The sequence below is a fragment of the Myotis davidii genome, unplaced genomic scaffold, assembly GCF_000327345.1.
Source record: "Myotis davidii unplaced genomic scaffold, ASM32734v1 scaffold14, whole genome shotgun sequence".
NCBI classification, from domain to species: Eukaryota; Metazoa; Chordata; class Mammalia; order Chiroptera; family Vespertilionidae; genus Myotis; species Myotis davidii.
In genome coordinates, this window is record NW_006287372.1 from 1938338 (window position 1) to 1949041 (window position 10704).

At 45.0% G+C, this 10704-nt stretch overlaps 1 protein-coding gene and 1 pseudogene across 4 annotated transcripts in view; one reads left to right on the top strand and one right to left on the bottom strand.

Moving 5' to 3' along the window:
- The window catches only part of RALYL (RALY RNA binding protein-like), a 564488-nt gene that overhangs the window by 121703 nt on the left and 432081 nt on the right, over window positions 1-10704 (top strand). The gene's annotated exons all lie outside the window — the stretch shown is intronic.
- Window positions 3272-7347, bottom strand: LOC102761572 (annotated as a pseudogene).

Consider the following 10704-nt stretch of genomic DNA (forward strand, 5'->3'; position numbering starts at 1 on the left):
GAGCAGGGGCCAAGGTAGAGGTAGTTAGGGGCGATCAGGCAAGCAGGCAAGCAATTAGGGGCAATCAGGCAGGTGAGTGGTTAGGAGTCAGCGGTTCCGGATTGCGAGAGGGATGTCCGACTGCCGATTTAGGCCAGATCTGCCGGGATCCCTGTGGGATCGGGCCTAAACAGGCAGTCAGAGATCCCCCAAGGGGTCCCAGATTGCGAGAGCATGCTGGCTGGGCTGAGGGACCACCCTCTGTATGAAATTTGTGCACCTGGCCTTTAGTAATATAATGTAACTAGAATCCTGGTGCACAATGGGGCCCCTTGTCCTGGCCTGCACCCTCTAGCAATCCGGGACTCCTTGGGGGATGTCAGATAGCCAATTTCGGCCCAATCCCTGCTAGCCTGATCCAGACAGAAGGGAGCCTGTTCCTGTGTGTTGAGTGTCTGTCCCCTGGTGGTCAGTATGCATCATAGCGACTGGTCAACTGGGCTTTCAGTAGTTTGGTTAGTTAGGCTTTATGTATATAGATATAATCCTATATAATAAAGATGTAATATGCAAATTGACCATCACTCCAACACACAAGATGGCCACCCCCATGTGGTCAAAGATGGCCACTGCCATGTGGACACAAGATGGCCTACAGGGGAGGGCAGTTGTGTGTGATCAGGCCAGGAGGGGAGGGTAGTTGGGGGACCAGGCCTGCAGGGGAGGGCAGTTTCGGGCAACCAGGCCTGCAGGGGACAGCAGTTGAGGGCGACCAGGCCAGCAGGGGAGGGCAGTTGGGGGCGATCAGGCTGGCAGTGGAGCAGTTAGGCATTGGATCAGTCTGGCAGGGGAATGATTAGAGTGTGATCATTCTGGCAGGCAGAAGTGGTTAGGGGCAATCAGGAAAGCAGGCAGGGGAGCGGTTGGGAGCCAGCAGTCCTGGATTGTGAGAGGGATGTCCGAATGCTCATTTAGGCCCGATCCCACCTAAACGGGCAGTCAGACATCCCTCAACAGGTCCCAGATTGGAGAAGGTGCAGGCTGGGCTGAGAGACCCACTCCCCCCCAGTGCACAAATTTTATGCACCGGGCCTCTAGTATTATATATTCTTTCTCATATATGTACACTAGAAGCCTGGTGCACAAAATTTGTGCATGGGAGGAGGTCGGTCTTTCAGCCCATCCTGCACCTTCTCACAATCCAGGACCTTTCAGGGGATGTCCATCAGACATCCCTCAACAGGTCCCAGATTGGAGAAGGTGCAGGCTGGGCTGAGAGACCCACTCCCCCCCAGTGCACAAATTTTATGCACCGGGCCTCTAGTATTATATATTCTTTCTCATATATGTACACTAGAAGCCTGGTGCACAAAATTTGTGCATGGGAGGAGGTCGGTCTTTCAGCCCATTCTGCACCTTCTCACAATCCAGGACCTTTCAGGGGATGTCCACCTGCTGGTTTATGCCCAATCCCACAGACATCCCTCTCACAGTCTGGGACTGCTGGTTCCAGACCGCTTGCCTGCCTGTCTGATTTCGCCCCTAAAACTCAAGCTTCTTCTTTTTTTTATATTTATATTTGTCTTTATTTTTTATTTTAAAATTCAAACTTCTTGAGAACATGAGGCATTTAACATTATTCCATATTCCTTACAGAGAGCTAAGCATGGTAAACACAGCAAATACTTAATACTTATAGGCTTCTATACAAACACTATCCAACCAGGATAAAAATCACCAATTGTTCCTCATTGGGTTTTTAACACACATGAATTCTTTAGGGGTTCCTCTATTCACCCCAACACTTTAAAAATACAGCTCTTGTTAGTGCCAGGAGGGACAGTTATGGCAGCGAGATGTTTCCTTAGATCTCAGCATCAGGAGGGCTCGTGGTCTGGCCTCTGAGAGAACACACATGATAGGTAGTTTCTTAGGTGGGGTAGGCTGTCCTTGAAGAAAACACACAGAAGAATTCAAGTTCAGTCATCTGTGGTCAGTTACTCATACCTAACAGCTTCAAAATAAAGTCCCCTTGGTCAAGGTCATCAAAACATTGCTGGTTGTTTTCAACTATAAAAAACTGTCTGGAAAAAGACAGTAGGAAAGAATGGAGTCTATACTGGCAGTGCTGTGACTCTGGGCTGTGCAACCACAGGAGAGCACAGAGCAGTCTGCTTTAAAGAAAAATCCTGTATAATTTCAAATTAGACTCCTCATGGTCCTTACATGACCAGAAACATCACTGCACCAGATTCTCATTTTTAAAATGAGGTGTATGACAGGGCTCCCCCAGGCTCATGCACCACGTGGGAGGACAAGAACAGAAAACTGTATGACTTGACTTATTAGCAACATTAACTGATTTTTATCACACTGAAATGAAGGCTGTCTGTCTGTGCTGCCGTGAAATTGAAGGTAATTCTGAAGTAGGGTGGTTATTTATTGCTCTGTTAGGATAGACCCCAAAAATGACTTTTCAGAAACCAGGCTGTCCCCTGCAACCCCAGCCAGAGTCTAGGCCACTCTCAGGGACGCAGGCCAAGATGGCCTGCCAGCTTGTTTCACAGTGATTCTGGCTTGTTTGTTTCTGGGAGTGCCGGCTGCTGGGCACGCCTACACCTTGTAGTTGAGCTCGGCGTTCATCTTGGTGTACATTTCGTAGATGACATCAATGGTGGTTGTTGACGTCATCTCCAGGTGGACCTTCTCCAGGCACTCTTCCTCCGTTATGTTCTGGCCCTTGGAGAGTGCTTTCAGGAAGTTGAGCTTGTAGGGCGCAGCACACAGCGCTGCCTGGAAGATCTTCTGCACAATTCAGCCATGGCACTTCTTGAGCACCATCTCCTAGGCCTTGCTGTGACTCTGGGCTGTGCAACCACAGGAGAGCACAGAGCAGTCTGCTTTAAAGAAAAATCCTGTATAATTTCAAATTAGACTCCTCATGGTCCTTACATGACCAGAAACATCACTGCACCAGATTCTCATTTTTAAAATGAGGTGTATGACAGGGCTCCCCCAGGCTCATGCACCACGTGGGGGGACAAGAACAGAAAACTGTACGACTTGACTTATTAGCAACATTAACTGATTTTTATCACACTGAAATGAAGGCTGTCTGTCTGTGCTGCCGTGAAATGGAAGGTAATTCTGAAGTAGGGTGGTTATTTATTGCTCTGTTAGGATAGACCCCAAAAATGACTTTTCAGAAACCAGGCTGTCCCCTGCAACCCCAGCCAGAGTCTAGGCCACTCTCGGGGACGCAGGCCAAGGTGGCCTGCCAGCTTGTTTCACAGTGATTCTGGCTTGTTTGTTTCTGGGAGTGCCGGCTGCTGGGCACGCCTACACCTTGTAGTTGAGCTCGGCGTTCATCTTGGTGTACATTTCGTAGATGACATCAATGGTGGTTGTTGACGTCATCTCCAGGTGGACCTTCTCCAGGCACTCTTCCTCCGTTATGTTCTGGCCCTTGGAGAGTGCTTTCAGGAAGTTGAGCTTGTAGGGCGCAGCACACAGCGCTGCCTGGAAGATCTTCTGCACAATTCAGCCATGGCACTTCTTGAGCACCATCTCCTAGGCCTTGGTGGCATTGATGTGGATGAGGTTGGGGTGGCTCTCGTCCTGCTCCCTGTCACAGATGCTCTGCAGGAAGACCCATATGAAGCAGGGGCCCCCTTTCAGCCACATCAGCACCAGCATGACCCCCACTTGGCACCACTCTCCTCCATACATTTCCTTCTCCCCCTCTAGGATGTTCTGCAGGGTCCAGAACTTGGCCGGGTCGGTGTTGTACACAGCTTTGATTTTTGTGATGTTACCACTTATGTCTGCCTTGATGGGACTAAACACTGGGGACCCAAGGCAATCAAAGAAGGGTGGCAGGTGGGACACCACCTCCAGGAAGGGCCCAGTCTCGACCTGCTTGTCTGAGGGCAGTGGCTTCAACAGGTGTTCGGCCAGCAGCACCAGCTCTGGGTCAAGGCTGGCGGTGATGCCATTATCTAATCAGATCTTCCTCTTCCTTCCCCAGCACACTCCAAACTTACTCTGGACAGACCACCCCAACCCTGCAGACCCTTAAGAGCTTTCCCCTTATCTCTTTTGATTTTCCCCCATCAAACTCACACCCTATGGTGTTGCCTAGGGGCGCCCCCTAACCACTCCCTTGGGGGCGAAGCCAGCCCTGCAAGGGGCCATGGTGATTCTGGTCTAATGGCCGTTATGGTCGTGCCACCATTAAGGTTGCTGGCTTTTTATATATATAGATTATATAGAGTGGGTGGCAAAAGTAGTTTTACAGGTGTGAGCTCACAAGATAGAGTTTATTCTTATGTTTTTACTTATTAATTATTGTATTAATTTGCATACAAACAGCTGTAAATCTACTTTTTCCCACTTTATGTAGTAGCTGAAAGGGCTTCAAGACACAGACTTAGCCAAAAAGGGGAAAGTTAATGCTCTGAAGAAAGCTGAAATCGCTATTTTCAGACAAAGCAGATGCCAGAACAAGGAAAATCAACCAAGTAAACAGACAATTACAAAGGGGTCAGCTTTGTAAGGAGACATAAGGATCCTAATTTTTTTTTTTTTTTTTACCTGAGAACAGAGCATCAAAACATGTGGCACAGAAACTGATAGAACCCAAAGGAGAAAGAGGTAAACTCCCTGTTACAGTTGAGTCTTCAAAAACCCTCCTTCAAGAATGGAGAGATCAAGAGAGAAGCAGTAAAGATACAGTTGACCTGAGTAGACGTGGCCATATCATCTAACATGATCTAATTGGTGTTTGAAAAATACAACATAAAGTAATAACAGAATACTCCTTCTTCTCAAGCTCACGTATAACATTCTCTACAACAGATCACATTCTGGGTCCACAGGGGACAGGAACAAAGTGTAGAAAGAAAAAATGTTAGATGAAGAAATTTGCCTGGAAATAATATAAGCAGGAAGAAAAAATATAGTTGGGAGACAAGAGAAGAAAGAAGAAAACCAGGAGAAGAAAAAAATAAGTAGCAATAGCTACCCCATACTGTAAATCTCATAAATCCACAGGTTCTGGGAGCTGAGCTCATTATAGACAGTATCTCATTTAATCCTCTCACTCTGACCTGAGTTGTCATCATCATTTGTAGATGAAGAAACTGAGGCCCAAAGAAGTTTGGTCATTTGTAGGAAAGAGGACCAGAATGCAAAGCTAAAGATCCTACTTCATCCAAGATTCAACTTTGTTGACTCTGCAAATATGGGGTTAAGGCTACCTGCTATGAGGCTGGGCTGGATGGCTGAACTCTAGAATGGATGCATCCATCATTAAGCATTGTGGTGTGGCCAGTGCCTGGTAATGAAGTCCCACTTTTCCAGGTGGTTCCCTAATAGTCACAAGCCTCCCTGACCCCAGCCGACACTCTTGGCTCTCAGATTTTCCTCTGCTCTGCTATAAATTTTGTTTTCCTCTGCAGATTAACTTAATGCTTCAGGAACCTTGCAATCAAGTAGCCCACATCCATCATGTCTACTGTTTAAAGTAGTGAAAAGGCTTTTATAATAAGATTGGTGGCTTTGCAAATAAAAGTTGTGAGTTTCAATTATTCTTTAGTAATGGGTCCAAGATTGGGGTAGAAGCTAGATATAGGAGATGGTTAAAGTAAGAAAGCCTTTTTCCTTCTAAATTGTGACATCATATCCCTCAAATCAAAACCATACATTGCATGATTCTTAAAGGCAAAGACCATAACATTCATCTTTGTTTCCTCCAAGTTGGGATTTTGTAAATAGTTGTTTTAATAAAGTTTAGGTGAATTATAATCCTTCATAATCATTTAACATATCAAAATATGCCTCAAGTTTTAGGAAAGATCATAAATATATTGCCTATAAAATGAAATACTTTTATATAAAGCCATGCAGCACATTTGCCATACAACACATGAATAATATAACTGTATTGTGTCATAAATTTATCTCAAATCTAACAAGTTAGCTATAAAGGGCATTTCATGTTCTTGTTCCTTTAAATTTAGGAGTGTTTGTTAGAACATTTTAGATGAACTAGAATTCTGAAAAAGGGCTGTTCTTGGGACCGTGAGTAATGTTTTCTTTTGATCACAATATATGTCCTTTAACGAACAAAAAATTATTTCATTTCCTGGCTTAGAGCTGAGTTCTTTTAAAAAAATAAGTCTTCTTTCCCCCAATTGAAATGTAGTTTGAAATTAAAATCTTCAAATAAACCCGTTGGGGAAAATCATGGACTGTGTGACCTCACAAACTAAATTCCTGGGTCTCACTAGCAAAGGAAGTTTCTCTGTATCCTGATTTCCATCCTTCAACATCAAACAAGTGTTTTGTGGGTTAATATGTTAAGTATCCCCTCTGACAGGTGAGTGCTGCGGATGAGTCTGGGCAGCGATTGTTCTGGCGATCACAGGGTGGGAATGCTTGTGTTCAGGGATGCGAATGCCACGGCAGCAGTTATGTGATCATCTGCTTAAATATTTTCTGAGTCCCTTGTGTTATTCACTTGGATTGTGTAATAGAGTTAATAGTGTACTTGAACCCACAGAAGTGTGCTGCAGTGAATTTTGAAGTGCGCACGTGTGTGTGTTTGCAATAGTGTGTGGATTGTGAATAATGTTATTCTATGTAGCAAGCAAGTATTTTGGTGAATTAAAAGGTCTCTCTATTGTCTACCTGGTTTCAGATGAGTAGGTTGGTGGTTTGAGCTCTTCAATTAAGTCAACCAGTTGTTTTTCTGTTGAATCAATCAAATGTTATATCATATGTATTTAATTTTCCTCCCTCCCTCCCTCCCTCCCTCCTTCCCTCCCTCCCTTCCTTCCTTCCTTGACTGTGGATGACATTATTCATAGTTAACATTTCAAACAAGAAGCACTTCTAGTGCCAGCATGCTGTTGAGCTCTTTGCGAGTGACCCTTCCTAACCACTCCATGATTCAGTTTCTTTGTTTAGCACCAACCTCATTGAGTTCCTTTGAAGAGTGCTTGAAACATGTAAAATTCTCAATATATTGAGAACAAACTCAGTGGAATTTCATTTCATGAATTATATTCCTTTTGGAATGTTCCAAATCCCTGCTTATAATTTTTCCAGTAAAAAATAGTTTTCTGGTAAACATTTTATTTTTAAAAGTCCATTTTTGGTGGCTGGTAATGGTGTTGATTTTACATTAATTAGTATTCCTATTCTAGAGCCATTGATGCCTGTCTAGGTCTTGCTTCCTTTCCACTGCACCGGCGAGTGTAGGTGAAATTCTGCATGTTTCTCACTTGGGGAATGGCTTGTGGCCACTTTGCGTCCGACTGGATGCTGTATCTGTCCATCGTGGTCTCTACCAGGCATCTCCTGCATTACCCGGGAGCACATACTTTTACCAGGAACAGTCATACATGCAAAGGTTCTTCCTGCTCTTTGCTCAGCTTGGACTCCCTGTGCTGCCCTGACTCTGAAGCGTGGATCAGGCTGTGTACACGTCCCCCATGCCCAGCCCTGGAGTGGCTGTTCCCGCTGCAGCGTGAGGGTGCTGCAGCTGTGGGAGGGTGTGCACTTCCCTGAATGTTCCCTGTGTCCACAATCTGTGGGACTTTCAGCGTGGGCCCACCTTCACTTTTCCCCCTGTTATGAGGATGGAGGGCCGCACCGCTTGCTCAGACACTACCTGCATCACTTCATTATCATCCAGCAGAGTGTGTTCTTTTGGTCACCAGATGACCCTCCCATATTATATTCTTGCTGTCCTAGTCACTTTTGTTCACTGAATTCTAGGTTTCCCCTTTCCTGGGGGAGGTCAGCCATCACCCTGGGCTCACGACAGCTCTGCTGTGACTGCAGGTCCCTCTTCCTAACTGACACCCTCTCCTGAACCCGGAGCTCCCTGATGCCCTCAGCACCTCTGGCGTCTGACATTCCTTCCTGCCAGCTGCACTGGCCATGCCAGGGCTGGGAGAGTGCAAGCCCTCCTTCAAGGGGACAGTCTCAGATCCAGATGTATCTCCACCCTCTTGACAACTGACAATGGAGAATTTGAACCTGAATCTGACCCTCCTCCCTAGTCTTCTTCATTGACCCATTCTGACCCTGAACTAGAGCGAACATCACTTGTTGCAGTTGTACCTCAATGGCTCGCCTCCGCCTTCCAAAGTCTCACTGTGCCAGCACCATTCCATGTGGGCTGCAGGTCATTTCTGTCTGTGTCTCTTGGGGAAAAACCCAAAGGATGACTGGTCTGTCCTGTATTTATTTAAAAACAATAAGCAGCTAATCTTTGCTATAAACTTTTAGATTTATTTCATATTAGTGATTTTATAAATGACTACATACATTACAGTGCCATTTACATAAATTGTAGTGCCTGGAATTCAATGAAAATTGTGTGTATAATCCTTATCCTTAATATACTGTCTTAGATGATGTGTCTCCTATGGTCTGTGTGGAACTCTGTGGACCCAGCCCTTCTGTTGTGACGGCTCCAGCCACTGTCCTGCATTGCCTGCTCACTGCTTTCCCGGGAGGCACAGTTAGAGGGCTTTCTCTTTCCACTCAGCCCATTGCCTGACTTTCTCTAATAGAAATAATCTGCACAATAGGCAAACAGTCAAACATTTTATTTCTTTAGTTGATGCCTTAAACATTTAGATGTCTGTTATTTAAAATAATATAACAGCAAGGAAATATTTAAATTAATGCACCAGCCCAATAAATAAATTTATTCATATTTCTGGAACAACACATTTATTTATTTATTTATTTATTTATTTATTAAAATGTATTTTATTGATTTTTTTACAAGGAGGAAGGGAGAGGGATAGACAGTTAGAAACATTGATGAGAGAGAAACATCGATCAGCTGCCTCCTGCACACTCCCTACTGGGGATGTGCCTGCAACCAAGGTACATGCCCTTGACCGGAATCAAACCTGGGACCCTTGAATCCACAGGCTGACGCTCTATCCACTGAGCAAAATAGGTCAGGGCTGGAACAACACACGTAAAAATCAAAACAATGGCAATAAGTATATTAATTATAAAATATACTAAGTTTATTTTTATATAGTTGAGGTAGAAATGTAATCATGTCTGGCAGACACTGAAATGAGAGTGGTTTAAAAAACATTTTTTTTCTCACATAAAAATCTGTGTCTTTTCCACTTAAGGGCGTGGCCCACAATTTGCTGCTTCTGTGCTGATTTCATTGGCCAGAGATTATATGGAACGGAGGCTTTAAACATAGTCATGTTTCTAGGCAGCCATGAGCTTGACTGAAAGTAGTCTGCTACTGAGGATCAAAGTGGTCGTGGATGCTGGGAGGCAACTGGCATTCTCTCCCTCCTATGTTAATAAGATTTTTAAGTCATATTAAAAATATATATATAATCCTGGTTGAGCTCCCACCATATGCCAGACCCTGGGGATTTAACAGTGGGCGGAACATAAGCTTTACCAGGAAGACTGTACGTAGTGATTGGGATGGGGGGTGGGGACCAGGGGAATGATGCTGGGGGCGCTCAGGAACCGGGCCATCATAGCCCAGCTTTTTTTTGTTTTGTTTTGTTTTTTTGTGGGTTTTTTTTTTTTGCAGGGTGGGGGGGCGTGGGATGAGAAACACTGAAGAGGAGGTTGGGCATTAGTAAGTGAATTTTTTTTAATATATTTTATTGATTTTCTACAGAGAGGAAGGGAGAGAGAGAGAGAGTTAGAAACATCGATGAGAGAGAAACATCGATCAGCTGCCTCCTGCACATCTCCCACTGGGGAGGGAGAGAGAGAGAGTTAGAAACATCTATGGGAGAGAAACACCGATCAGCCGCCTCCTGCACATCTCCTACTGGGGATGTGCCCGCAACCCAGGTACATGCCCTTGACCGGAATCGAACCTGGGACCTTTCAGTCCACAGGCCGACGCTCTATCCACTGAGCCAAACCGGTTTCGGTGTGAATTTTAATGTGATTAGAGCTTTCCAGGTGAAAAATGGGCTGAGACATTGGAGGTAGTAAAGGTGGCAGAATCTGCCACCTCAAAATAGCCACTTCGGTGCCTTGATCATTTTGAGCTGTAGACACTTGAACAACAGCAGTTGCAAGGACAGGCTTTCCCTAAGCTCCCACTCTGTATAGACAGAGCCTTCCAGGGAACGGAACTACTGGTCAGCAGCCCCTCCCCGAAGTTTCATCTCCTGGGCAAGAGGCACCCTTGTCCCTGAGAAGAGACAAGAGGACCAGGAAGCCCAGACAAACTTTGTCACAAACTCCCTGACGTCTCATCTGTTCTTCTGAAGGCCCATTCATCTTTCCTGAAATTAGTTCCTGTCCCCAAAAGGTCTATACACCCCTCTACCTTCCCTACTAAGGTGGTATTGAATCCGATTGTAAGCCAGCTCAGGGATTATTCACTAATTTGTCTGTGAGGTTCACATGTTAATAAACCTGTTTATTTTTCTCTTGTGAATCTGTCTTTTGTTACAGGAGTCTCAGCCAAGAATCCAGAAGGGTAGAGGGATTTTTTTTTTCTGCCAAGAGTTCAAAAATAATTTTCCTCTCCTACAGTAGTGAGATATTTCATGAAATAAGTGTTGCCATGAAATGGTATAATGCAGAGAACAGCCATAACCAGTTTGGCTCAGTGGCTAGAGTGTTCACCTGCAGACTGAAGGGTCTGGGGTTGAATCTGGTCAAGGGCACTGTCTCAGTGCAGGTTCTATCCCTAGTCAT